We start from the raw sequence: 15,855 nt of genomic DNA, 5'->3' as shown, positions 1-15,855 counted from the left end.
CCATGAATTCCTCACCTTCTTTGGGCCTTCACTGGGCACTCCCTGCGTTGCTGGAACCAGTCACCCTTCGGCATGAAAATCATGCAGAAAATCGGCAGCTGTTGGGGAAACCCTGACAAAGATCGAGACTCCCTCAGAAAGAATGCGGCACGTCCAGCACTTCGGAGCTTCTCGCCAGACCTTTCATGGTACAGATGGGGAAACTGAGGCCCCGAGAAGGGCTATGAGCCGATCAGGCCGCACAGCTAACTGGGGACAGAGCAGGACTGGAACCTTCTTATTCTGATCCTTGAACCAGCGATCAGCCCCCACTACCATGAGTTCCTCCCATGACCACACATGGCCGTGGATCAAACAGAACAAACCAGAGGTTAACACGGCCCCATTTCCCCACAAACGAGACAAGATGTTTGAAGCACATGAATGCGGCCTGTCCCCCAGAGTGAGGAAGTTCAAGATAAAAATCATGAAGCCCATACTGATTATTTTAAACACTGTTTCAGAATTCCTAAGAAACTAAGCTTCTATTAAAATACAAACAAGCTTTGAAGTCGTTTGACGATAAAAGGTATTTTCTGGGCCAAGCCTGGTGAGGGGGAAGGCTTACAGTGTTTTGAAACAAACTTTGGAGAGCTCATCATGGTTTGAAAAGAGTCAGATAATAGATCACAGACATGTTTGTCTCAGCCCGGCTGAGACAACACACTCCATCCTCGGAGTCTTGTGCAATCGCTCACATCATACAGTCCCAATGTACAGAAGTGCCGGGATCTGTCAAGACCCACAACCCCAGAGCCAGACGGCCTGGGTTCAAATCCCAGCTTGCTACTCACCAGCCTAGGTGAGTCTCCCGACCTCTCTGTGCTTAGTTTCCTCATCTGTAAATAGGATAATATTAGCCACCTGTTCCTAGGGCGGATTTGAAGATTAAATGAGTTCGTGTGAAGGGTGTAGAGCGGCGGTTGTGCTTTCTTGGTGTTAGCTATCATTATTTGTTCCATGAATCTCGATGGGGAGAAATATCCCAGCGGCATCCGGCCTGACGGGTCCTCCTCAGTCACGGACCACTTACCTATGAGTAGATGGCTTGCTACTAAGTATGGTGGCCCTAACTGTTGACTGGGACACAGGGAGGCCCCACCCCAAAACTACTGAGGCAGACTCTGCATTTTAACGAGATTCCAAGGGGACTCAGGCACACACTGAAGATGGAGGAGCACTGGACGAGGCTGCGGAAATGAGCACTAAAGGTGTCTCCAAGTAGAGTGGCCTTGGCCTCTTTGCAGCCGGGACCCCAACGGCCCTCCTGCCTGCTGGAGAGATGGGGCCACCCGGACTCCTGCCTTCCCCAGGACTCGATGTCTGGATGCCACTTCCATGGCCCTGTCTTCCCTGTGGGTCTGAAGGGTAGGGGGACATGGGAGACCCTGGCCTGGCCTTCAGTTTACCTGGAACAGGGAGTTGGTGCGTCTTCCGTGGAGCCTCAAGTTTTGCTCTTGGGTTTTGCTTGGGAGCTGCTTCTACAAATCCCTGTGGCGTGTAGAGCTAAAGGCAGTTTCCCCAAAAGCCACCCAAAGGCCAGCTCACCCCACTGCGGAGACGGTCACGGGCTGGCTGTGGGGATGACTGATCTTCAGAGCCAGGTTCTGAGAAGTTGGGGTCATCTAAAAACCCTCGGCAAAACACAGGATGAGCCATTCATTCGACCTCTCTAGTAACTTATTTTTATTTTTAGAGACGTGTTCTTGCTATATTGCCCAGGCTGGTCTCAAACTCCTGGACACAAGCAGTGCTCCTGCTGTGGCATCCTGAGTGGCTGGGATTACAGGGGTGCGCCACCCCACTCAGTCAGTAACCTTCTTCCTTTTTTTTTTTGAGATAGGGTATGAGGATAATTCTTCAGGTCCTACTTTGGTCACCTGGCAGAAAGATAAATAGGCCGGGCGCGGTGGCTCAAGCCTGTAATCCCAGCACTTTGGGAGGCCGAGACGGGCGGATCACGAGGTCAGGAGATCGAGACCATCCTGGCTAACACGGTGAAACCCCGTCTCTACTAAAAAATACGAAAAAAAAAATACTAGCTGGGCGAGGTGGCGGGCGCCTGTAGTCCCAGCTACTCGGGAGGCTGAGGCAGGAGAATGGCGTGAACCCGGCAGGCGGAGCTTGCAGTGAGCTGAGATCCGGCCACAGCACTCCAGCCTGGGCGACAGAGCGAGACTCCGTCTCAAAAAAAAAAAAAAAAAAAAGAAAGATAAATAAAGATCTAAAGTAAAGAGACATGTTCATCCTGAGAATGATGCTGCAATACATTTTCCTGATACAGCAAATTCTTCCCTTGGCTTAGAAGGCAATGCTTGTGTGGCCCAGAGACTGCCCGAGTGGCAGAATGTCAGCCGCGGCGCACAGGAAGGCGGTCCTTACACCAGCCCATGATCCTGCGGGTCAGCTTCCTTCCGGGAAACTCCCTGCCGAAGGCTGCAGTTGTCGCCCATGTGGGTTTGGGGAAACTGGGTCTCTTCTTCCGGATCTTCGGTCTGGCTTCCTGTCAGCGTCGGCGTGGGAGACGCACCCTGGGTGTTCCTTCCGTCTCGCACACGTCCAGCCCGACCGGGCGCCCGCCTGGGCTGAGAGCCAAGCGGTTGAGGGTGGGGAGGGCAAGAGAGGGAGGCTATTTGCTTGACTTTCACCTCTGGGCCTCCCTTAGTGCCCGGGGAGGCCCCATGCCAACCTCCAGGCTGGGGGATCCAGCGTGGCCCCCACTTCTGCGCTCTGCTCTCTCGCCCTTGACTGTGAGGGGGGACAAGGTGGATCAAGGTGGATACGGCGTCTGCCCCCATCCCTGCAACCCCTGCCCGGCCCCTGGCTCTGCTGGGGGCTAGGACTGCGTGGCCTGTGTCCTTCGGGTCGGAGCTGCTTAGCCCAGATCTCATCTACGGTAAGTGCACGTTCCCGCAGTGTTGTGGAGAGAACCAAACCTCCAGGCCAAAGCACTCCCCACACAAACAAATCCTCAAAGTGCGCCGGGCGCGGCGGCTCAAGCCTGTAATCCCAGCACTTTGGGAGGCCGAGACGGGCGGATCACGAGGTCAGGAGATCGAGACCATCCTGGCTAACACGGTGAAACCCCATCTCTACTAAAAAGTACAAAAAACTAGCCGGGCGAGGTGGCGGCGCCTGTAGTCCCAGCTACTCGGGAAGTTGAGGCAGGAGAATGGCGTGAACCCGGGAGGCGGAGCTTGCAGTGAGCTGAGATCCGGCCACTGCACCCCAGCCTGGGCGACAGAGCGAGACTCCGTCTCAAAAAAAAAAAAAAAAAAAAAAGGCAAATCCTCAAAGTGTCTTAGAATGAAATGGACATGAACATTATGCTTTTGGAGTAAAAACCTAAGACACAACATTCAATAAGAATGGGTGTACTTCCAGTGTGAACAGGGCTGTCTCTGCTCATCCCATGAAGGTTTAAAATTTTATTTTATTTTTGAGATAGAGTCTCACTCTGTCGCCCGGGCTGGAGTGCAGTGGTGTGACCTCGGCCACCTCCTGGGTTCGTGATTCTCCTGCCTCAGCCTCCCGAGTAGCTGGGATTACAGATGCACCCCACCACGCCCAGCCAATTTTTGGATTTTTAGTAGAGACGGGGTTTCACACGTAAGCCAGGCTGGTCTCGAACTCCTAACCTTAGGTGATCCGCCCGCCTCGGCCTCCCAAGGTGCTAGAATTACAGGCGTGAGCCACCGTGCCCAGCCCATGAAGGTTTTTTTGCTCCAGCCTCCATGGGCACCAAGCACTGGGCCTGTTACGAAAAGCCTCCCGGTTCCACAGTCCCAGCAGGGAGGGGCATCGGGTTCAGTCCTTCCATGGAGAACGGCCGCTGGAGCCCCCAGCATCTGGCCTGGACCCGCTTGATGGAATCCAGCTTCCTTCTTATCATTCTTTTTGTTGTTGTTCAGTCCCTTCCTTTTTATTTTTGTATTTTGTATCTTAACATTCATAAATGTAATTATGATAAAATAGACAATTTGGAACAGTGCCTCACATCTGTAATCCCAGCACTTTGGGAGACTGAGGTCGACAGATCACGAGGTCAGGAGTTCAAGACCGGCCTGGTCAATATGGTGAAACCGCATCTCTACTAAAAATACAAAATTAGCTGGGTGTGGTGGTGCATGCCTGTAACTTGGGAGGCTGAGGCAGAAGAATCACTTGAACCCTGGAGGCGGAGGTTTCAGTGAGCCGAGATTGTGCCACTGCTCTCCAGCTTGGACGACAGAGAATGACTCCGTCTCAAAAAAAAAAAAGAAAAGAAAAGAAAAGAAAAAAAAAAGAAAGGCCGGCCAGCGCAGTGGCTTGCGGCTGTAATCCCAGCACTTCGGGAGGCCGAGGCAGGTGGATCACCTGAGGTCTGGAGTTTCAGACCAGCTTTGCTAACATGGTGAAACCCCATCTCTACTGAAAATACAAAAAAATTAGCTGGTCGTGGTGGCAGGTGCCTGTAATCCCAGTTACTCAGGAGGCTGAGGCAGGAGAATTGCTTGAACCTGGGGGGCAGAGGTTGCAGTGAACCGAGATCACGCCATTGCACTCCAGCCTGGGCAACAAGAGTGAAACTCCATCTCAAAATAGACAATTTACGGATGAGCCAATAATTTGGTGGAACTTATCTCATGAGCTAAACCTATTCAGAGTAAGAGTTCCTGGTTTCAGTGCACCTGAATTAGGGCCAAGGAAGTTTTGTAAGTCCTATTTAAAAATGTAAATTGGCCCAGCATGGTAGCTCATGCCTATAATCTCAGCACTCTGTGAGGCTGAGGTGAGAGGGCCAGCCTGGGCAACATGGTAAGATCTCATCTCTACTAAAACCCAAAGAAACAAACAAATTAGCTGGGCATTGCACCTGTAGTCCCAGCTACTTGGGAGGCTGAGGCAAGAGGATCACTCGAGCCCCGGAGGTTGAGGTTGCAGAGAGCAGTGGTCATGCCTCTGTACTCCAGTCTAGGTGGCAGAAAGAGAACCTGTCTCAAAAAAATTAATTAATTAAGAAAATAAAAATGTAAGTTGGAGTATCTTTGCTGACGAGAGAGGAAAGTGTCTTAGTTGAGATGGTTTCTCCTCCCGAGAATGTCCACCCCCAGAATCCTGTGGATACCCTGAGGCTGAGCCCTGCTGGATATCTGTGGGAGACTCTGTTTGGAGTAAACAGCTCCTGCCTCAGGGACAGAGAGAGGGAGGAACAGGAGAAACAGCTTGGGAATTCTTCCCTTCATTGTCAAGGCCCCTTAACCTCTGCCACATGGTCTGGAACAATCCTGTTTAGGTCATGGAGGACTTAGGAAGCTGAGTTTGATTCCCACTGGGCTCTGACATGATTATTTATTTATAGTTCCGACCCTTGGCCATTGGTTAAGCTCTTGCCACGTGCCAGGCCCTGGGCAAGGTGTTTTAGCCACACTGTGGTTTATAGCTCTGAAAGCCTTATGAGGAAGGAGCTATTATTATGCACACGTGTAACACCACGAAACAGGCTGGAGACAGTCAGTAACTTCGTTGCAACTTTAATTTCCCGCCTGAACTTAGCCACACTAGCTCCACATGCTTTGTCTGTCTTGGGTTCTGGTTTTTGTTTTCAGAATAGTGTATATAACATATATAAATGGTTTAAAGAATTAGAACATATTTTATATGCAAATAATTTTTTGATTATGTATGTTAAAATATGTAGCTTGATTTCTGCTTTCTTTATGGAATCTTTTAATAAATATCACTGCTGAGTTTTTTAATAGAATAGAATGTATCAATAATCTTTTTGTATGGCTTGCACATTTTATGTCTGATTTTGAAAATCACTTCCAGCCAGGCACAGTGGCTCACATCTGTAATCCCAGCACTTTGTGAGGCTGAGTTCTGTCTCTACTTAAAAACAGAAACAGGGCCGGGCGCGGTGGCTCACGTCTGTGATCCCAGCACCTTGGGAGGCGAGGGGATCATGAGGTCGGGGGATCACAAGGTCAGGAGACCATCGAGACCAGCCTGGCCTACATGGTGAAACCCCGTCTCTACTAAAAATACAAAAAATTAGATGTGTGTGGGGGCGGGCGCCTGTAATCCCAGCTACTTGGGAGGCCGAGACTGGAGAATTGCTTAAACCCACAAGGCGGAGGCTGCAGTGAGCCGAGATCACGCCACTGCACTCCAGCCCGGGTGACAGAGCAAGACTACGTCTCAAAAAACAAACACAAAAAAAACTGGAGTCTCTGAGCCTCCTGTGGCTCAGGAGGCTGCCCAACTTAAAAAAAAAAAAAAAAGTGGGGGGTGGGAAAGGAAAAAATCATTTCCTATCCCAATGTAATAAGATATTTTTCTATATAGTTTTTTTTCTAAAAGGCTTATAGTTTGACCTTTCCCATTCACATCTTTAAATCACCTGGCATTTTATTTTTATGTTTGAGGTGATATAGGGAAGATGCTTGTGACATCTATTATACTAAGTTATGGCAATGTTTGTACTCTCTAAACTCACCGGGTACTACACAAACAAACTTACTTCCTTCAATTCAATTGTGTAAGGTTTTATTTAGTGTCTGTTGTGGGATTATCTAGAAACAGGGTAGGCCCTCTCTAAGGAAAAAAAAAGAAAATTATGGATCGCTAAAGTTTTGAATCATTAATTAGGAATGCACTGTGAAGAGGATGATCACACATTTTCTGGCAACCTGATCTATCGTTTTCACATAGAAAGAGGCGTATATAGGTTCTGTGGGCCTTTGGGGGTTCCCATTCTCACTTCCTTTCTTATAAGTGTGGTGAGCATTGGTGGGGTGTGGGGGTGAGTCTCGGGTGAGTCTCAGGTTTTTGTTCTCATTAAATTATGTTACTTTTCTTTCACTGCAGAGATATGCTACGGTCCAGAAATCTTTCTTAAGATCCCACAATGATCCTCTACTTTTTCACAAGTAGAGAGAGGTGTTTCAGACTAGTACAGTACTGTGCGGCTAGTTGCTTCTACGATGGCTGTGAACGTGGTTGCAATCAACTAGGCCATGTTTGGGTTATGTCAAACAATGGGCTTACCATAAGCCTACCATTGCCACTCCAAGCTGATAGCCTGTCGTGTTTGAATTTGTAAAGACAACTAACTTGGGAAGTTCTTTCTCGTCCAATATGAAAAATTCCTTTTATTTATTTATTTATTTATTTATTTTTTTTTTTTTTGAGACGGAGTCTCGCTGTGTCTCCCAGGCTGGAGTGCAGTGGCGTGATCTCGGCTCACTGCAAGCTCCGCCTCCCGGGTTCACGCCATTCTCCCCCCTCAGCCTCCCAAGTAGCTGAGACTACAGGCGCCCGCCACCACTCCCGGCTAGTTTTTTGTATTTTTAGTAGAGACGGGGTTTCACCATGTTAGCCAGGATATCCTTTTATTTTTAAATCACTGTTGTGTATGTTTAAGCAGAGGTGTTTTTTTTTTTTTTTTTTTTTTTTTTGTTAACCTATAAATACATACAGAGGCTTCTAAAAGGCCTTTGTGGTCCCTGGGGAGCCGTACTCCTAATGCAACAAAAGTGGCACTTGAAATATATAATTATTATATGTAAAAAATAGAAAAGGGAACGAAAATTAGCTGGGCATGGTAGCATGCACCTGTAATCCCAGCTATTCAGGAGGCTGAAGCAGGAGAATTACTTGAATCAGGGAGGCAGAGGTTGCAGTGAGCCGAGATCAAACCATTGCACTCCAGCCTGGGTGACAGAGCAAGACTCTGTCTCAAAAAATAAAATAAAAAATAAAAAAGGGAAAAAAAGGAATGTGTCCTCATGCCTCTTTCCAGTCAATTCCTACTGCTCCCACTACCCACCTCCTAACCAAAAGGCAACCGTTTTGCAGCTTGCACTTTTTTTAAAGGCAGAGTCTCTCTCTCAGTGGCACGAACGCAGCTTATTGCAGCCTCAACCTCCTGGGCCCAAGTGATCCACCTTGGCCTTCACCTAGCTGCAACAATCCTTCTTCAAAGGGACTCCGTGGACCTCGGTTTGTGTATCCACAGGTGATGAGGAGGGATGAGACGGGCGGTAAAGATCTTTCGCTTCCTAGCTCCGATGCTCAAGAGGCCCACGTGGGCAAATAAATATAATGTGCATAAACCTGAAAATATTTTTATAAATAACCAACCAATAGTTCATGATGGGTAACTCCAGTAAACAAAAAAGAAAAGAACCACACAAAGATACTGAGGGAGAGGCACCACAGACCAATAAATCCTTGCAAAAGAAAAGCTGCTTTGGGCAGGGCGCAGAGGCTCACACCTGTAATCTCAGCACTTTGGGAGGCCAAGGTGGGCTGATCACTGGAGCCTGGGACTTCAAGACCAGCCTGGGAAACATGGTCAAATCCTGTCTCTACAAAAAGATACAAAAAATAAATTAGCAGGGCGGGTGTGGTGGTGTGTGCCTGTGGTCCCAGCTACTCGGGAGGCTGAGGTGGGAGGATGGCTTGAGCCCAGATGTTGAGGCTGCCAAGATCATGCCACTGCACTCCAGCCTGGGTGAGTGAGACCCTGTCTCAAAAAGAAAAAAGAGAGAAAAAAGAAAAGCCTTTTTTTTTTTTTTTTTTTTTGAGATGGAGTCTTGCTCTGTGCCCCAGGCTGGAGTGCAGTGGCGCAATCTCGGCTCACTGCAATCTCTGCCTCCCGGGTTCACACCATTCTTCTGCCTCAGCCTCCAGAGTAGCTGGGACTACAGGCGCCGCCACCACGCCCGGCTAATTTTTTGTATGTTTAGTAGAGACGGGCTTCACCATGTTAGCCGGGATAGTCTTAACCTCCTGACCTCGTGATCCACCCGCCTTGGCCTCCCAAAGTGCTGGGATTACAGGCGTGAGCCACCGCGCCCGGCGAAAAGCCACTTTTTAAATATACTTAATAAACTGTAGTGTAAAAGGATGGTTCATATAATATGCTACTTAAGCAGTAATTGCATTTTAGAGCATAGACAAGAAAAGTGGACAAATATGTTATTCTGGTGGGAGGTGAAGCAAATAATAAAATTAAGTTATATCAACATAAAAGCAGTGTGATCTCGGTAACTAGAGTAGTTTTATGCTTGAAACTCAGCATCTACCATGCATGGTATAAGTTGGAAATCCAGAACGTTTCTCATCTGACAATAGATTACCAGGATGTGCTTGGTCAACAGACTCAAGACCAGATTCCTTTAAAAATAAAGATGGAACTTCCAGTGGAGACCGGAGGACAGAGAGAGAACTCTTTCCCCCGAAAAGGCAGCTCCTCTCACTTGCCCCACAGACCAAAAATATTCTAGAGAAAATTGTACCCAAGTAAATAGCTGTTATGACTACGGTAAAAAAGAAAAGAAAGTTAAAGGTATGTTTAAAGACACATTCATGCCTGGGCATGGTGTCTCACACCTGTCATCCCAGTGCTTTGGGAGGCCAAGGTGGGAGGATTGCTTGAGGCCGGGAGTTTGAGACTAGCCTGAGCAACAGAGCGAGACTCCATCTCTACAAAAAATTTAAAAATTCGGCCAGCTGCGGTGGCTCACGCCTGTAATCCCAGCACTTTTGGAAGCCAAGGCGGGCGGATCATGAGGTCAGGAGATCGAGACCATCCTGGCTAACATGGTGAAACTCTGTCTCTACTAAAAATACAAAAAATGAGCCGGGTGTGGTGGTGTGCACCTGTAATCCCAGCTACTCAGGAGGCTGAGGCAGGAGAATCCCTTAAACCCGGGAGGCGGAGGTTGCAGTGAGCCGAGATTGAGCCACTGCACTCCAGCCTGGGTGACAGAGCAAGACTCTGTCTCAAAAAGAAAAAAGAAAAAAGAAAAAAAAAAAGAAACTCATTATTGTGAATGTTTAAAACCTTGATCAGCTTTGAAGATTTTGCAGCTTTTCCTACCCAAGCCAGACCCTGGGCTTTCCCCTCTTGCCTAATGTGAGACTTCAGAGGGAAAACAAAAAAGCTCGGCTTTGTCGGCCGGGCACGGTGGCTCAAGCCTGTAATCCCAGCACTTTGGGAGGCCGAGACGGGCGGATCACGAGGTCAGGAGATCGAGACCATCCTGGCTAACACGGTGAAACCCCGTCTCTACTAAAATACAAAAAAAAAAATTAGCCGGGCAAGGTGGTGGGCGCCTGTACTCCCAGCTACTCGGGAGGCTGAGGCTGGAGAATGGCGTGAACCCGGGAGGCGGGGCTTGCAGTGAGCTGAGATCCGGCCACTGCACTCCAGCCTGGGCAACAGAGCCAGCCTCCGTCTCAAAAAAAAAAAAAAAAAAAAAAAAAGCTCGGCTTTGTCAAAAGTCCTTTCAGAGTAATGAAAGTTCAATGCCAAGTACTTCTGGGAAGTCTGGTCTGGTTTGTTCCTCTTTAGTCGCTTGTGGATTTTTTTTTTTTTTTTTACGATAGGGTCTCGCTCTAGGCTGGAGTGCAGTGGCATGATCTTGGCTCACTGCAACCTCCGCCTCCCACCTCAGCCTCCTGAGTAGCTGGGACCACAGGCACCCACCACCACGCCAGGCTAATTTCTGTGTTTTTGTCGAGACAGGGTTTCACCATGTTGCCCAGGCTGGTCTTGGAGTTGTAATCTTTTTTTTTTTTTTGAGATGGAGTTTCGCTGTTTGTTGCCCAGGCTGGAGTGCGCGGGCACGATCTCGGCTCACTGCAACCTCTGCCTCCCGGGTTCAAGCAATTTTCCTGTCTCAGCCTTCTGAGTAGCTGGGACTACAGGTGTGCGCCACCACACGTGGCTAATTTTTGTATTTTTTCATTTGGGCAGGGCTGAAGTAGGAAGCAAGGATGGGAACTGGTGCAGGAACGATTAGGATTTCCGTATTTTCTCCCAGTCTCTAACTTTGATCAGTTTCTAGAAATTACCAGGTCTAGATGCATCCCCGAGAAGACAGTGTCCCGTCAGGGGAACCAGGAGGGTATAAGCCATTGTGGAGAGAAATACATTAGACTGTCAGAGACAGGCCATTTAACAACCTCGCCGTACAACCGACAGAGGTTGGGTGTCTGGGAAGCAGACCAAGAGGGAGATTTGTGACCGGGAAGTTTATTAAAGATGACCTCAGGAGGCCGGGCACCATGGCTCATGCCTATAATCCCAGCACTTTGGGAGGCCGAGGTAGGTGAATCACCTGAGGTCAGCTGTTCAAGACCAGCCTGACCAACATGGTGAAACCCCGTCTCTACTAAAAATACAAAATTAGCTGGGCATGGTGGCGGGCGCCTGTAATCCCAGCTACTCGGGAGGCTGAGGCAGGAGAATCGCTTGAACCCGGGAGTTGGAGGTTGCAGTGAGCGAAGATTGTGCCACTGGGCTCCAGCCTGGGCAGTAAGAGTGAAACTCCGTCCCCCTCCCCTCTCCAAAAGAAAGAAAGAAAGGAAAAAAATGCCCTCAGGATTAACACCAGTGAGGAGGCAGGGCTGCAGGATTAGGGGACGTTGGCCTGGAGCTCAGGAAACGAAGGCCTCAGCAGGAGTGACTGGAGCTGGGATGGCCGTCAGGAATGCAGCTGTCCCTGGGGGGAGCGTGATCTTGGGTGACGCAGCCTCTTTAGCCTCAGGTGATCCTGGAGAGGGACTTCCTTTGTCCGGAAATGGTTCATGATCATATGTCTATAACATATGTCCATAATCCCAGCACTTTGGGAGGCCAAGGCGGGAGGATTGCTTGAGCCCAGGAATTTAAGACCAGCCTGGGCAACATCTCAAAAAAAAACAAACAAAAAAACCCCATAATTGTTATACTAGCTACCATTTACTGAGCGTTGCTATAGGCTGTGTGGCTAATTATTTTACATAGATCATCTTAGTCCTCAGAACAACCCTGTGAAGTAGGTACTGTTTTATGGATAAGAAAATAGGCTCAGCCGGGCGCGGTGGCTCACGCCTGTAATCCCAGCACTTTGGGAGGCCCAGGCGGGTGGATCACGAGGTCAGGAGATTGAGACCATCCTGGCTAACACGGTGAAACCCTGTCGCTACTAAAAAATATAAAAAACTAGCCGGGCGAGGTGGCGGCGCCTGTAGTCCCAGCTACTCAGGAGGCTGAGGCAGGAGAATGGCGTGAACCCGGGAGGCGGAGCTTGCAGTGAGCCGAGATCGCACCACTGTACTCCAGCCTGGGTGACAGAGCGAGACTCTGTCTCAAAAAAAAAAAAAAAAGTTATTACAAATTGCATCAAAAATAAGATGACCATTAATCAGGAGAAGCCAGACTTTTGTGCTGAAACTCTAGGCAAGTTCTCAGGATCACTAGCTTCCAATAATAGCCCCTACAATAAGTGCAATATTGAGTTCCATGTGGCTTTTCATGAGAACTTTTCTCAATGAAGGCAGATTGCATGATGCTAAAGAAGAATTTAGGCCGGGCACAGTGGCTCACACCTGTAATCCCAGCACTTTGGGAGGCCAAGGTGGGTGGATTACTTGAGGCCAGGGGTTTGAGACCAGCCTGGCCAACACGGCAAAACCCCATCTCTACTAAAAATACAAAAATTTTTTTTTTCTGTAAGGTATATAGTGATGTCCTCTCTTTCATTCTTGATGTTCATATATTGAACTTTTTCTCTTTTTTTGAGACGGAGTCTCACTCTGTCACCCAGGCTGGAGTGCAGTGGTGCGATCTCGGCTCACTGCAAGCTCGGCCTCCTGGGTTCACGCCATTCTCCTGCCTCAGCCTCCCGAGTAGCTGTGACTACAGGCGCCACCACCACGCTGGGTAATTTTTTTTGTATTTTTAGTAGAGATGGGATTTCGCCGTGTTAGCCAGGATGGTCTTGATCTCCTGACCTCGTGATCCACCTGCCTCGGCCTCCCAAAGTGCTAAGTGCTGGGATTACAGGCGTGAGCCACCACTCCTGGCCACTTTTTCTCTTTTTAAAATGGTCAGTTTAGCAAAACTTTTGTCAATTTTAAAAAAAATTGAGACAGGGTCTCACTCTGCCACTCAGGCTGGAGTACAGCGGCTTGACCATCGGTTACTCCTCGGCTCAAGCAATCCTGCTTCAGCCTCCCAAGCAGCGAGGACTACAGGTTTCCACTATGCCTGACTAATTTTTTAAAAATTTCAGCCAGGCGTGGTGGCTCAGGCCTGTAATCCCAGCACTTTGGGAGGCTGAGGCGGGCGGATCACGAGGTCAGGAGATCGAGACTATCCTGGCTAACACGGAGAAACCCCGTCACCATTAAAAATACAAAAAATTACCCGGGCGTGGTGTCAGGCGCCTGTGGTCCCAGCTACTCGGGAGGGTGAGGCAGGAGAATGGCGTGAATCCGGGAGGCGGAGGTTGCAGTGAGCCGAGATCGTGCCACTGCACTCCAGCCCAGGCAACAGAGCAACACTCCATCTCAAAAAAAAAAAAAAAAAAAAAAATTTCCTGTAGAGACTTGGGGGTCAGGAGTCTTGCTGTGTTGCCCAGGTTGGTGTCTAATTTCTGGCCTCAAGTGATCCTCCCACCCTGGCCTCCCAAAGTGCTAGGATGACAGGTGTGAGCGCCGGGCTGCTTTGTCAATATTGTTGGTCTTTTCAAAGACACAACTTTCGTTTTCTTGACTTTCTCTGTACTTGTTGTGTTTTCTTTTTAATACTTTTGGTTTTTTTTTGAGACAGGGTCTCACTCTGTCACACAGGTTGGATGGAGTGCAGTAGTGTGATCATAGCTCACTGCAGCCTTGACCTTCCAGGCTCAGGTGATCCTCCTACCTCAGCCTCCTCAGTAGCTGGGATTATGGGCACGTGCCACTACACCTGGCTAATTTTTGTATTTTTTTTTGGCACAGGGTTTTGTCAAGTTGCCCAAGCTGGTCTCGAACTCATAGGCTCAAGCAATCTTCCTGCTTTGGTCTCCCAAAGTGCTGGGATTACAGGCATAAACCACCATGTCTGGCCGACTTGCTTTAGAGTTTTCATATGTGTGTACTAACCTGTGCACACATGTAAATATATATACATAACCATCATGTACGTAACACACATACGTGATTCTTATATAATACATACACACATAAACACATACATGATAATTAGTGTATATATATTTATATGTGAGTATATATACACACACAGTTGTTAATGTATATATATTTATATACGCATTAATATAAGCAAGAGAGAAGCGTGTGTGTGCGTGTAGACAACGGTGAGCTGCCTGGCTCCCTCTGCTTGCCGTCCATTCAATCCCAGCGTACATGTAGAGTGGTTTCACGGTTGTAACCCATAGCCCCATGGGAAAAAATTTCCCTGTTAGAGCTCAGCGCTTATGTACAGTCCCTTTTATCTTTAGTCTCACAGTCATCACTCATTTCCAAAGTCACGTACACCAGCACTTCCTTCCATCCCCTTCAGTGCCCACCACTTCCCTTCCATCCCCTTCAATGCCCAGCACTTCCCTTCCTTCCCCTTCAATGCCCAGCACTTCCCTTCCTTCCCCTTCAATACCCAGCACTTCCCTTCCACCCCCTTCAATACCCAGCACTTCCCTTCCATCCCCTTCAATGCCCAGCACTTCCCTTCCTTCCCCTTCAATACCCAGCACTTCCCTTCCACCCCCTTCAATACCCAGCACTTCCCTTCCACCCCCTTCAATACCCAGCACTTCCCTTCCACCCCCTTCAATGCCCAGCACTTCCCTTCCTTCCCCTTCAATACCCAGCACTTCCCTTCCTTCCCCTTCAATACCCAGCACTTCCCTTCCTTCCCCTTCAATGCCCAGCACTTCCCTTCCACCCCCTTCAGTGCCCACCACTTCCCTTCCTTCCCCTTCAATGCCCAGCACTTCCCTTCCATCCCCTTCAATGCCCAGCACTTCCCTTCCCTCCCCTTCAATACCCAGCACTTCCCTTCCTTCCCCTTCAACACCCAGCACTTCCCTTCCATCCCCTTCAACACCCAGCACTTCCCTTCCTTCCCCTTCAATACCCAGCACTTCCCTTCCCTCCCCTTCAATACCCAGCACTTCCCTTCCTTCCCCTTCAATGCCCAGCACTTCCTTCCATCCCCTTCAATGCCCAGCACTTCCCTTCCACCCCCTTCAAACCCAACACTTCCCTTCCTTCCCCTTCAATGCCCAGCACTTCCCTTCCTTCCCCTTCAATGCCCAGCACTTCCCTTCCACCCCCTTCAATGCCCAGCACTTCCCTTCCTTCCCCTTCAATACCCAGCACTTCCCTTCCACCCCCTTCAATACCCAGCACTTCCCTTCCTTCCCCTTCAACACCCAGTACTTCCCTTCCATCCCCTTCAACACCCAGCACTTCCCTTCCTTCCCCTTCAATACCCAGCACTTCCCTTCCTTCCCCTTCAATACCCAGCACTTCCCTTCCATCCCCTTCAATACCCAGCACTTCCCTTCCATCCCCTTCAATACCCAGCACTTCCCTTCCACCCCCTTCAATACCCAGCACTTCCCTTCCATCCCCTTCAATGCCCAGCACTTCCCTTCCCTCCCCTTCAGTGCCCACCACTTCCCTTCCTTCCCCTTCAATACCCAGCACTTCCCTTCCTTCCCCTTCAATACCCAGCACTTCCCTTCCTTCCCCTTCAATACCCAGCACTTCCCTTCCCTCCCCTTCAATACCCAGCACTTCCCTTCCATCCCCTTCAATGCCCAGCACTTCCCTTCCCTCCCCTTCAGTGCCCACCACTTCCCTTCCTTCCCCTTCAATGCCCAGCACTTCCTTCCATCCCCTTCAATGCCCAGCACTTCCCTTCCACCCCCTTCAATACCCAGCACTTCCCTTCCTTCCCCTTCAATACCCAGCACTTCCCTTCCTCTTCAATACCCAGCACTTCCCTTCCACCTCCTTCAATACTCAGCACTTCCCTTCCACCCCCTTCAA

This window comes from Macaca nemestrina, chromosome 2, assembly GCF_043159975.1.
Source record: "Macaca nemestrina isolate mMacNem1 chromosome 2, mMacNem.hap1, whole genome shotgun sequence".
Lineage (NCBI taxonomy): Eukaryota > Metazoa > Chordata > Mammalia > Primates > Cercopithecidae > Macaca > Macaca nemestrina.
Note: the sequence above shows the minus strand (reverse complement) of the source record.